Here is a 13533-nt window from a genome sequence, read left to right as displayed (position 1 = left end):
TTAATGACATCTACAGAGAGGCTTACATGTAGACAAGTAAATTACTTGGATGTAAATATGCCAAGGATTGAGGTGAAATATAGAAAAGTTTCTGATTTAGAAGATTTGATATACAAGAGAGCTCATCAGTTTAAAACCAGCTTTCCTCCCTTCATTACTCTCCCCATAAGTTTTTATTTTTCCTGGTGCCAGGACTGAAATACAGCAAATTGTACTCTATGCGCTTAAATGATAAGACATAAGAAACCCAGAGGCTTGATGTGCTCAGTTGTTTAGTTTTCTCACCTCCGAAACTGTTTTGCTGTTTCTGAATTGATGGACATTTTAATTATTCTGCAACTAGAAGTGTTAATTATGCTAAAGAACAAGGTGATAATTTGCAGGTACTAAAAAGTTCCCACACTGGTTTTCCCAAGGTAAACTTGAGCACCATTAACTCATTTAAAAACACATATACACTTTACAGATGCTTCTGGAAGCAAAGTTATCAATCACAATGTGGATCTAATATGGGCTGTGTTTATATGGCGGGGGCGGGAACCTCAAACACATTTGATACTTCAGTAGGCATGTCTTCAGAAGCAAATCCTTTCCGTTGCACTGTCATCTTTTATGTGAGGCAGTTAACTCTTTAAACACACACACACACACACACACACACAAGCCCTGGATATTCTCCTGGATGGAATATCACCACCAGTAAATTCATGTGAAGAAATTTCCCATAATTCTCTCCTGCTTTCTGAAGATGGAATAATCTATTTCTAGATTAGAGGCTGTTTTGCAAAAGTATAGCTGTTCTTTGTAATTCTGAGGCAATAAACACCCTTTTGGGGGAAGGCGATGTTAGAATTCCTGCTCCATGATTGCAGTCATGGGATTGTTGTCTATCATATGATTGTATATGTTTTGACTCCACAGAGTGGGAAGTGACAGAGACAGGATGTTTGGGTTACTGTGTTCCGTGAAGTGAGACTATTGTCCTTTGTTCTTTTTCTCTTTGCTGTCTGATGCTAGAGAGGGAGCCATGTTGCAGTGTTCTGTGTGTTATATGTAAATAAAGTAGATTAGCCAAAATGCTGAGTTGCTGAGGTCTGTTACGCAACTGTGAAGACTCTGCAGATCCCTAAGTGTGCCCATGTCCATTGGCATCGGTCGCTGTGATGTTCAGGCAGAAGAAAACTTTTGAAGCTCCCGAACGATTGACCAGGAGGGTGAGAACATGCCAGTCAGGCTTGTGTCTCTACCAGGGTCCTACCTGAGTGTAAGACGAGCTCCTAACAGGCTACTCTGCAAGAATGAAGCAAGACATAGCACATAGCACAGCTAGCCTGCTCATGCGCATAAAGCACAGGACTAACCGGCATATAGCTGGCTTGCTGGCATCAGCCTGTCTTGGAAGACAATGGAATCTTTCATTCTGTTCAATCTCTTCAGTTCATTAAAACACACATATACCGGTACCTCCATCATACAGGAGAACCCTGATCTAGTTGAAATACCTACAACAGTGGTGTACTTTAATTTATTAGTTATTAAGCTACATCTCTGCACAGCTCTTCTGGTAAGTGATGTTCAAGGCAGAAATGCAACAATCACCATGTTCTTGGGCTTATTCAGCTGCTCCCCCCCCCCCCCCGCCTCTGCTGCTGTTGCCAATCCTGTGTCAAACAGGACACGTTAGGTACTCTTCCATGCCAAAGTTAAAAAGGCATATGTGTAGTTCCCTTGGTTGGCACAAATAATATATTTTATGCTAGTTCTGGGAACTAACATAAGGCTGCCCTAGGAGGCTTCTTCTTCTTCTTCTTAGCTGAAGAGAGAGATAAAAATTCTTCAAATCAGTCAACCTGAATGTGATTCCTGTAGATTCATATACCTTCCAACATTTCTCTGATGAAAATAGGGGAATTCTATTCCATCACCATCACCATAATTTTCCTATTTATATCCCACCCATCTGACTAGGTTGCCCCAGCCACTCTGGGCACCTTCCAACATATATAAAAACATAATAAAATATTAAACATTTTAAAAGATTCTCTATACAGGGCTGCCTTCAGATAGCTCAGGGGGTCAGAAAGCTCTGATATTTCTCCAGTGAAAATAAGGAAAAGCGGGATGTTCCGGGATCAAATCAGAAACTGGGACGGCTTCTGTAAATCCAGGACTGCCCCTGGAAAATAGAGACACTTGGAGGGTCTTGAGCAGCTTGAGGTGTCATTTTCACTTTTAGCTGATTCTTCCAAATATCTCCCCAGTAGAACTTCAAGCCCCACTCCCAAGGGCCTAGAGGGCAGGATTAGAATTGTTGAGTTGTAGCCAATGTTGGTACCACTCAGTGAGTGAGACCCACTGAAATGAATAGACATTACTAGCTTGTGTCCTTTAATGTCATTGAGTCTAAACTGAGTTGAACTTAGTTGATTACAGCCCACCGGACAGAAATAGCAGGGGAGCAGGTTTTGAATGTGTATTAGGAGAAACCTTCTAATGCTAAGACCTGTTGAACAGTGGAAGAGATTGGAGGTGGAAGACTCCTTTAAGCAGAGACTGGGGAGCTATCTTTTAGGGATGCTGTAGTTACATCCTATATTGTAATCCTGCACTGAGCAAGAAGTTGGAGTTCATAGAATTGTAGCACTGGAAGGGAACCCAAAGGGTCATCTAATTTTAGCCCTGAGATCTTGTGATGAAGGGTGGTAAGGACCCCTGACAGTTAAGTCCAGTCGCAGACGACTCTGAGGTTGCACCACTCATCTCGCTTTACTGGCTGAGGGAGCCAACGTTTGTCCGCAGACAGTTTTCCGGGTCATGTTGCCAGCATGACTAAGCCGCTTCTGGTGAAACCAGATCAGCACACGGAAATGCCGTTTACCTTCCCGCCGGAGCGGATACATAAAATTAATCATAAATAGTCTAAACCCCTGCAATGAAGGAATGAATGACTTCCAAGATTTCTTCCAACTCTGATTCTATAATGCCTTCCTATTCCAAGGCCACCTCGGAATGTTGTTAGCTCCTAGCAATCTTACTGGAATGCATAAATCAGTGGAGGAAAGTGTATGTGTAGTGTGGTGTAGTGGTTAAGAGCGGTAGTCTCGTAATCTGGGGAACCGGGTTCGCGTCTCCGCTCCTCCACATGCAGCTGCTGGGTGACCTTGGGCTAGTCACACTTCTCTGAAGTTTCTCAGCCCCACTCACCTCACAGAGTGTTTGTTGTGGGGGAAGGGAAAGGAGATTGTTAGCCGCTTTGAGACTTCTTAAAGGGAGTGAAAGGCAGGATATCAAATCCAAACTCTCTCTCTCTCTCGCTCTCTCTCTTACAGCATTGCTTTATACATATAAAAGCATATCCATAAAACTTCCATCGTTTAAATCATCTAAATCCTATTAAACCTGCCAGTGGTTTATAGGTGGAACAGCCATCAACACGCATGCTGTTCCAGTAGAAGAACCCTGAAGCACAAGAGGAAGAGTATAAGAAACTGACCAACAAGAATAACAATTAAGGTTAATATGCCCAGGAGAGTTACTGCACTTCACAGCATTGATTTCCCTTTTTCTTTTTAGTAATCGGTTTTACCACCCTGATCTGCTCAGTATTGACTGATTCCATCGAGCAGATTTAATACAGTTTTTACAGCTTTAAAAATTCTAGACACAGAGGGGCAAATATCCTATTAAAGAGATGGGGATGTGGCACAATTCAGTTACAGGAAAGAAGGAGAAAATCAGGGTTTAAATTAAGTGGTCAGAATCAAAAGAAAAGGGATCATTGTGGAGTATTTCACAAACACATGAGTGATGATTTCTGATCAATAGCTTTTAACAGCAAGGGGCCAATCTGGAAATTGATTTGGAATTTCATAACGTAATAACATCTGAGGAGTAAAAAGAACTTGGATCCACACTCTAGTTTTGGAATTGGTAGGCCTGAGAATATAATTCATCGGTTACTCTCAAACATCTAGTGTGAAGGAAGCCGGCCGTTATGCCTTCCTTCAGTCTTGCCCCAGCAAATTTTGGAGACATCAGAGGCAAATCTTCAGACCAGTAATAAATTAATTAGACGACGTCCACAAAAGAAGGGGTTGGAAAAGACAATAAATGTCTAGAGGAGTAGAAAAGAGTTTTTCAAGCAGCAGAAATCAAAAAAGGCAAAATGTACAAAAGGAGAAGAAGAAAAGCATAATACAAAGAAAACATGCAGTGCGCCATGGAGGGAGGCAGAGCAATAGATTCTTTAAAATAATAACACAAAGGAGACCAGAGAAAGAATTCGGAACTTTAAAGGTTCAGAAGAAAAAGAATTAAAACAAAGAGAAAGCTGCAGAAGTTTCAGCGGGTAGGAAAAGGAACTTGAAAAGGCACCAAGTTTGACTGTTAGCCAATTACAACAGTAAGCCCCCATCTTTAACTTGCGAAGACTTTGAAGACATAAAGCTCAACAACAGTAATCATCAGTCAACAAGTTACGGTTGCAGAATAACAAGGTATGATATAAATAAATGATGCCTCCGCAACACAGGTCAGAAAGGATGCATCTGAAAAGGATCAATAATTTTAAATGGAGGCAATTAATTCGATTTGTGTACACAGGGTGTGATTTGATGGCATTTGTTCTTTGTGCTTTGCTGTTTCAAAGCAGTAGACAGAGCACACAGTATGCCACTGCTCACATTAGGCCTTGTGTCCCATGCTAGGCATGTTTACTCTGAAGTAGACACCCCCCCCCCACACACACACACAACGACCTGCAAAAAATCAGAGGGAAGTTATCCCCTTCCTGTCCTTCTTCTGATTATACCCCCCACCCCCATTTACAAAAACAAAAATTGGAAAACACTCCCATGATTTATTTATTTTTTTACTTGCTTTTGGAGTGAGTGAAATCTTCTTAAGACAATCTACAGCATTATTAAATCATTCCTAGAGAGATGCAAAGCTAAAATCCAAAAGGCACTGCTATCTTCTTGAGAAGAGAAAAAGAATAAAAGGGTAAATAGCTCATACATCACATTTTGCACAAGCCCAACAAGTCTGCGGAAGTGACACTTCCTCTGCTACTAACTCCCCCCACCTCCATAGGATTACTCTGAAAAGTATAAATGTTGCATTTTATATTACTTGAGCAGCAAATAAGTTTATGTTTAATAAGAAAGTAAGCATAGTGTACATTTCTATTTCACACACTCCCCAAACAGAGAGTGGGATCAATCCCCAGTCACTGGCAGAGGAGCAGGGGTGTGGGGGGAGCGCAGCGCCCCCGGTGGCATGATCCCGGTGGGGTGCCATCACAGCTCCCCCCCTCGCACTGGGCGTCACGCCTCCACAGGCGGTGTGCCATACCCCTGGGACACGTGCCATGACCCCGCCTGCTGTCCGCCCCCCTGCCAGAGCTTGAAGTGCCTTCTTCAGACACTTCACATCTCTGCTCAGAAGTGAATCCCACTGAGTTCAATAGGCCTAACACTCAAGTAATTGTACATAGGACAGCAGAATCAGTATTCTAACTGAAACAAGTGATCTACCACAACTGATCCCCCCCCCCCAAAAAATTGCCAATGGAATTCTACATATATTGTTTCAAAGTTAAAGCAATATATGAATTTTGCCCCCAAATGCTCAGCTTTATATATAGATATGTTTGTGTGGGGGTTTTTTCATTCTGAAAAAAATCATCCAGATAACAAGGGGTAGAATTAAAAAATAGTGGTTTTGCTACATGGTACTGGAAATGCTGCCACATGGAAGACATAGGGTGGAATCCAGTGTAGCCCTAAGTATCTCATTCCATCTGTACAAGGATTTCTCCTTGTGCAGCAGAAGGTTCTCCTTCCTTCTCTTCCCCCTTTTTTTTGCCTCCTAAAATCTGTTCTAAGGTTCCCAAAAACCCTGGAGCAGATTGGGGGAGGGTCACATGATGCACACCAGGGAATGAGAGGAGGGAACTCCCATTGCACAAGAGGAAATCCTTGCACTGATTAGATTTGGTAATTTAATACTAGCCATACAAATGTGCATGATTCAGTTACACAGCCCATCTCTGTTGCAGTCCCATCAGTGTCGGAGGAACTACCCTATTGTGGGAAAGGCTTTGCCATAAAACCCACCAGTGCCAAAACCCTGCAGGCATCTGGAAAGGCTTTCAAGGTTTTCAAGTTCCACCATTGAGAAGCTTTTGTGATTGGACTTCTCAGGGCTCCTTCTGTCTATATTGTTTCTGTTTTTCGTCTGATTGTTTTACCTATGTGAATTCTATATAAGCTTATATATATATATATCACATTAACCTGTTGGGTAGAGTTGCTAATATAGAGCTTACCTTCAGGTTTTATTTAGATGGAAACTTTATATTTTAACCCGAAACAGCAACTCACCAGCATCCCTTAATCTGCCAAATGAAGCAGTAGATGTTCTCATCATCTATGTAACTGCCTAATCCCTTTACAATCCTCTTAAGCTTCAATGATATTGCTTGTTCTGAGAGCCACAGCTTAATTATTTGCTGCACAGTGCCGCATTTCATTCAACACATTTTACATTAGATGCATCTTAGCTACATCCAATGGCTGCTGGTAATACACCTCATGGTGTAAAGATGAATTCCTCATCACTAGATACACCCCCATTCATAAAAGGTGTGTGTATTGTTTCCACCAATCACTCTCCACCAAAATTGTATTTAGCAAACCCTGAGAATCTGTACAGTTTCCAAGGGGCGGGAGAGGGAAGTACAGAACTTTTCTTCTTCTTTAATAACCTCCCCATTAGGACCAAATGTGTGTTCCATTTGAGAAGCTTCAAAGGAAACAGCTGGAGATCAGCCACATCTCCAGGTCAGTGGTGGCACTGGATAGAAGAAGAGTTTGGATTTGATATCCTGCTTTATCACTACCCGAAGGAGTCTCAAAGCGACTTGCATTCTCCTTTCCCTTCCTCCCCCACAACAAACACTCTGTGAGGTGAGTGGGGCTGAGAGACTTCAAAGAAGTGTGACTAGTCCAAGGTCACCCAGCAGCTGCATGTGGAAGAGCGGAGACGTGAACCCGGTTCACCAAATTACAAGTCTACTACTCTTAACCACTACACCACACTGGCTCTCTCACTGGATAGACAGGAGAAGCATCTCACAGTGTCTGCCGCGTTTGTTTTTATTTTTAAAAAATCTCCATCAGTCTTCCTTAACATGCTCCTCAAGCTGAAGGTACCACTGGCAGTCTATAACATTGGAGTAGCCCATGGACATGCAGTGCCAAAGAATCTGGAAGCTGACGCAATAAAGTCATGGCCTGCTTAACCCAGTGAAATGTTGGCTTTGTCCTTTCTCTGCCCTCCTTTCTCTACCCTCTATTTGCTCTGTTCCCACACTGCCAGCACACTATTAAATGCAGGCCAGGCACTCTGTAGGTCATTGACTGTCCTCATAATTATCTCATCTTTGCATGGCTCTCCACATTCCAAATGATAACAACAGCCAAACTGTCTACTGAAAAGCATTTTCCCCCACTGGTATCTATGATGGATAATAAACAAAACATTTATTTATTTTTTGTCACAAGGGGCAATGGGATAGATCAGATCTGTCCCTCTGGCAATGGAAGCAGAGATTGGATTCTGAAGAATGAGATCTGATGCGGGATCTCTCTTCCCACCTTGGGCTTCTTGACCCCCCTGGCCTAACTAATGCCAGAGCTATGATGTTGGTAGGGCCATATAGGAGATGTGCCAGGAAGCTGTTGGTTCCTGATCTGTTTTGTTCCCTCACCATACCCACAAAGTGCGGAGAAATTGAGTCCCATTCAAGAGGCATCCCTGTCAAGAGTGTGCATAAATCACCCTCTTCTTCTAAAACAGTTTTCTTCCCCCGCCCCTCACCCCCAAGCCTGCAAGCATATGGAGGAAACCAGAATGTTTCTCCACTCTTATTTCTGCTCCACTGATACAGCCCAGTATGGTGTAAGACAATTCAGTTCAACTGCCTTCAGTTCAGTGTGGTGTAGTGGTTAAGAGCGGTAGTCATGTAATCTGGGGAACCGGGTTCGAGTCTCCGCTCCTCCACATGCAGCTGCTGGGTGACCTTGGGCCAGTCACACTTCCCTGAAGTCTCTCAGCCCCACTCACCTCACAGAGTGTTTGTTGTGGGGGAGGAAGGGAAAGTAGATTGTTAGCCACTTTGAGACTCCTGAAGGGGAGTGAAAGGCGGGATATCAAATCCAAACTCTTCTTCTTCTTCTACCCGACACTGGAAAGCTGGAATATTATGGGACATTGTGTGTGGGCCACAGAAAGGTGGTGAATATTGTAGAGAATATTAAATTCTGCAAAGCAGGCTTCTTTTTCCAGGGGGAATCAGAATGGAAAAATCTCAGAAAGAATGTTTCCGAGAAATTTTTGGCTCAGCTCCACTTTTAAGCAATGCAAGCCAGAAGGAAACATTCTGCGATACATATTGTGTGAATGGCAGTTATAGCATGAGCTTGTATAGGAAGAAAACTTGTTTTTCTCCTTGAAGGGAAGAATAAATGCTATCAAACAGAAGACATGGACAGCACTGACAATAAATGCCACAACATTTGCCATCTATCTGTTTTTCCTAGAAAAATTGTGCATATGGTTTTGATTTTCTGTCACCTTCTAAACTTTAGTCTCTGGAGATTTTTCTGCCTCTCAAGATCAATCTTTTGGACAGATTTATTTTTGAACTTCAGAACTAAGCTCAAATATTTGATATAAGTCAAATTGGGCATCACTTTGTAAAACCCACTGATCACTTCAAAAGTGAATTTAAGGCAATTTATGGCATGAACCATACCTTCTACTGTGCTCAAACCCATGTTGCTGGCTGAACTTAGGCTACTGAACTCACCATTCCTATCAATTGAGTTAATTTCTCTTTCTCTCTGACATTATTATTATTATTCCTTTAATTCCTCTCCTTTTTCCAAATAGAAGACTCCTTCTTTCTACATCTTTCCAATTCCCCCTGCATTTCCTTCAAAATGGACACCCTCTGAGTGAGAGCAGAATTGGGAACCAATGCTTCCAGTCTGATTGGATCTTCAGCAACAACAGGTTATTACTGATGAATGGGACACCTCACAACTAATGGCATTCCCCTTCACCAGAATGTCCCACCCACCTTTGTAGCTTGTGAATGGGATGCCAGCTATGAAGATCCTTCCACCCAGCGTTTCTGTGTCTACCACCAGTGCTTGCCCCTAACCACTGAGTTCATCAAAAGGAGGAACTAGGTTTGGAGTGGGGTGAAGGACACCTTGCCCAGGGCTCCCTCATACCTGTAACCAGTCCTTCTAATTGGTAGTATTTCTCCAGACTCTCATACAGGAATCTTTCCTAGGCCTGCATGGAGATGTCATGACTTGAGCCTGGGATGTTTTGCGTGCAACTACCACTGAGCTACAGTTCTTCCCTACCAGTTCCTCTGCAAAAGGTACCAGTGATCCAAACTGAACCATGGGAGGTATGAAGCATCATAAGGGGTTGTGATTCCCACTGGTAAGTCTTTCCACCAGACTCAGGAATGGATGAATGCTATCACACAGTAACTGATCAAAGGTATATCAAGAGTTTGCTGTCATTTAACAGCCTGTACTAGCATGTAGGGACACGGGTGGCGCTGTGGGTAAAACCTCAGTGCCTAGGACTTGCCGATCGCATGGTCGGCGGTTCGAATCCCCGCGGCGGGGTGAGCTCCCATCTTTCGGTCCCAGCTCCTGCTCACCTAGCAGTTCGAAAGCACCCCCAAGTGCAAGGAGATAAATAGGTACCACTTTGTAGCGGGAAGGTAAACGGCATTTCCGTGTGCTGCGCTGGTGCTGGCTCGCCAGAGCAGCTTCATCACGCTGGCCACATGACCCGGAAGTGTCTCCGGACAGCGCTGGCCCCCGGCCTCTTAAGTGAGATGGGCGGACACGACTGGCCCGTACAGGCAGGGGTACCTTTACCTTTTACTAGCATGTCACTACACTGGTGTGTGTGTGTGTGGAATGAACCCTTTGCCTGAGAGCATGCAAGAAGATCCTTTCAGTGGCCTAGCAATCTGTTGTAGGAACACACTGTGAAAGAAAGAAAGAAAGAAAGAAAGAAAGAAAGAAAGAAAGAAAGAAAGAAAGAAAGAAATCCACTACATTAAAATGGGGGTCCCTTAACAGTGTAGAGTGATGGTTATACTGGCTGTTTTTAATTAAAAAAAATGAGGAAAACAAATAATAAATGTTCCAGACAACCCAGTGCAGAAGTTTCAGAGTATATTTTAAAGTATGTTTACATACGTACACAGTCCAAGTCAATTGAAGTTCATGATAAGCAAACATTTGGTTTTCTATTGAGGCATAAGCCACTGAAATGAATCACCAAGGTAACTATCTATGACAGGTGAAAACCTGAACTGAGGTCTATTTAGATGTAAGCTGTTGTGACTTAGTTTAATAGCATAGATTTCTGAAGTGCTGAATCTGAATGTTGATCATAATCAGCTAATTGAGGTTGCTATTCTTCAGAAATCGCCAACACTGAAATATTTGTCAAGATAAAAGCATTGCCACATGACACCACAGTATGTAGACTGCCTATCTTCTGTGATACCTTAATGTATACCACTACATGTCATTATTGTATTTGCTCTGCAATGCTATTTTTTATGTACTGCAGCAGAAGTAGCAAATGTGGTTCCCTTAAGATTTTGTTGGACTACTATTCCATCATGCTGGCTGAGTCTAATGGAAGCTGTAGCCCAAGACCATCTGGGGAGTCCCATGCTGGCTAATGCTAGCTAAAGCTTGTCTTTTTGATCCAATGATGATTTCAGTGTCAACATTTGTTGCTTTTATTTCCTCTTTGCAGACAATCCATACAACGTTGATTGGAATAGGAGAGATGAACAAATCTGTCCATTTCAGTTCATCTACGTTTCTCATTTTTTTCAGTATGAAGTTCAATTTGCTGCATTTCTATATTAGTTTGTGATTGTTTATCAATCATCAGAAAAAAATTGTCTACATTTTAGTGCACATTTCTCTCTCGTGTGTGTGTGTGTGTGCACGCGCGCATAAATATGATGCATTTTAATGTTCTTTTCATTAAAACATGCATTTTTGCACACTTTCTTCTAACATACAATTTTGTACACATCTTTTTGCTCGAAGAATTGTGTCACAAAATTCAGAAACGTGCACATTTTCAAAGATAGTTGCTTGTAGGCTTCCCACAGGCATGGGACTGGTCACTGTGAGAACAGGATGCTAGACTAGACGAGCCTTCGGCCTGATACAACAGGGATCCTTAAAGAAGGATAACTCTACTGTGCTCAAAGTGGCAATACTGAAGGATTTATTATTCTGTTAAAACATTTCCCTCTATCAATCAAATGCTCATCCTGGGTGATAGGGATGGGAAAGTAGGCAGCGGGTGAATTTTATCTGTGCAAGCCCACTACTACGTGTGATTCCAAAAAGGCCTGTTGGGACTGCATGCTTTTCTTGTAAATGGGTTGGTTATTTGCGACCACATAATTTTAATAAAATAAAGATGTTATTTCTTCAAAAAAAAAAAAGAGAAGAAGAAGAAGTTGTGGTTTAAGTTAATGAATAAATAATAATTGCCGGACATTTTCATTCAGTGAAAATCATCCAGGGAGCTAGAAGATCTACAGTTGAAGAAGTCCTGGGAAGTTTTACGTGCATAACATGATGTTAGGGACTGGGCAGAGGAAGAATAGTGGAGACCACCTCCCTAGCCTGACCCTTCCAGAGAAGAAGAAGACAGTTCAAAATTACAACAGGGGTTTGAGGGACATCACAGCTCAGAGGCAGATGAAGGGGAAAGCTGAGAATTCATGGGAGAGGGGGGAGAAGAAGCACCAGCTGATGGACACAGTGTCTTTAGAAAGCATTCTGGGACCTCCCTCTCCCAGAACCCGGCGGGCATTGAAAGTAGGACAGCAGAGATCTCAGAGGCAGAGGACACATCTCAGCACCCATAGTGATGACACATGAAGGGAGAGAGGGAGGGGGTGGAGACTCACTCGGAGCAAAGCCGTTATTCCAAGAGGCGGCGTTCCAAGCCTCTCTCTGTGAATATTGAATGAAAAGCAGTTGGTAAGAACTTTTCCTTTTCTTATCCGTTCCTGGTGACCTGCGGGGTGGGGGGTGGGGGTGTAGAACCACTGCTGCCTGACACATACAGACAAAAATATACCACAGTGAATCAGTCACCGCCTCTGCCGGGCTGCTCCATAGAATCTATTTTGCTTTCTTTAGGACTCAGCGGCTCTGTTAGCTCTGCCAAAAAAGTGAAGAGGCACTGCTGTTCCTGAAGATGAGTGGGGATTTTTGTGTGTGCTTAAAAACACTAGCGGTCCCTTCTTTCACTGGGTAGGAAGGGTGGTGGAAAGCAAGGGGGAGTGGATGGGAAGTCAGGTGGGTAGGCAGGTAGCTGGTGATACATTTGAACAAGCAAACTACAAGGTGCTCCTTGCATGCTCTGTAGTCAGTCTTCATGACTAAGAAAAGGACAGTAATTGTGTCAGGCTACTTCTTGTTCACATCAGGCACTTCTGCATTGCTTGTTAAGTACAGTGGTACCTCGAGTTACAAACGCCGCAGGTTACAAACGCTTCAGGTTACAACTTCACTAACCTGGAAGAGTTACTTTGAGTTGAGAACTCTGCCACAGGATGAAAACAGAAATCGTGTGCTGGTGGCGCAGCAGCAGCAAGAGGCCCCATTAGCAAATGCACACTTCTAGTTAAGAACAGTTTCAGGTTAAGAAAGGACCTCTGGAACGAATTAAGTTCGTAACTAGAGGTACCACTGAAACTGTTTTAATAAAGAATAATCCTAATTTGATAGGGGGAATTTAGAGTTGCATCTAGCGGTTTTCTAGCACAGGCATAGGCAAACTTGGCCCTCATCAGGGGTCAGGAACTTTTTCAGCTGTGGGCCAGTCCACTGTCCCTCATACCATGTGGTGGGCCAGACTATATTTTGGAAAAAAATAATGAACGAATTCTTATGCCCCACAAATAACCCAGAGATGCATTTTAAATAAAAGCACACATTCTACTCATGTAAAAACACCAGGCAGGCCCCACAAATAACCCAGAGATGCATTTTAAATAAAAAGAAACATTCTACTCATGTAAAAACACGCTGATTCCCGGACCGTCCGCAGGCCGGATTGAGAAGGCGATTGGCCTGCATCCGGCCCACGGACCTTAGGTTGCCTACCCCTGCTACAGATGTTTTGGGACTACAACTCCCATCATCCCTGACCACTGGTTCTGTTAGCTAGGGTGATGGGAGTTGTAGTCCCAAAACATCTGGAGGGCTGAGTTTGCCTATGCCTGTTCTAGCAGATCAAATTTTCATTTTAAGAAATATATGCCTAGAAGAAACAAAACAAATGGTTTTGTTTGAACTTTGGCATATGAATATTCCAATGGATATTAATGAATATAGAGGGGGCTGTAAGTCTGTGTCTATCTATACACACGAAGACATGCACATA

The 13533-nt window shown here is 42.9% G+C and overlaps 1 long non-coding RNA gene across 1 annotated transcript; it reads left to right on the top strand.

Annotated features, from left to right (window-relative positions):
• Positions 1-3057: 3057 nt before the first annotated feature.
• LOC310678726 lies at positions 3058-9625 on the top strand. The gene is made up of 3 exons (XR_014511899.1): positions 3058-3072; positions 3330-4496; positions 9365-9625. It is a non-coding gene; the product is annotated as an uncharacterized lncRNA (long non-coding RNA).
• The last annotated feature ends 3908 nt before the right edge of the window (positions 9626-13533 follow it).

The sequence above is a fragment of the Podarcis tiliguerta genome (genome assembly GCF_965153285.1).
Source record: "Podarcis tiliguerta genome assembly, chromosome: 5".
Classification (NCBI taxonomy): domain Eukaryota; kingdom Metazoa; phylum Chordata; class Lepidosauria; order Squamata; family Lacertidae; genus Podarcis; species Podarcis tiliguerta.
This window is presented reverse-complemented; position numbering and strand designations above follow the sequence as displayed.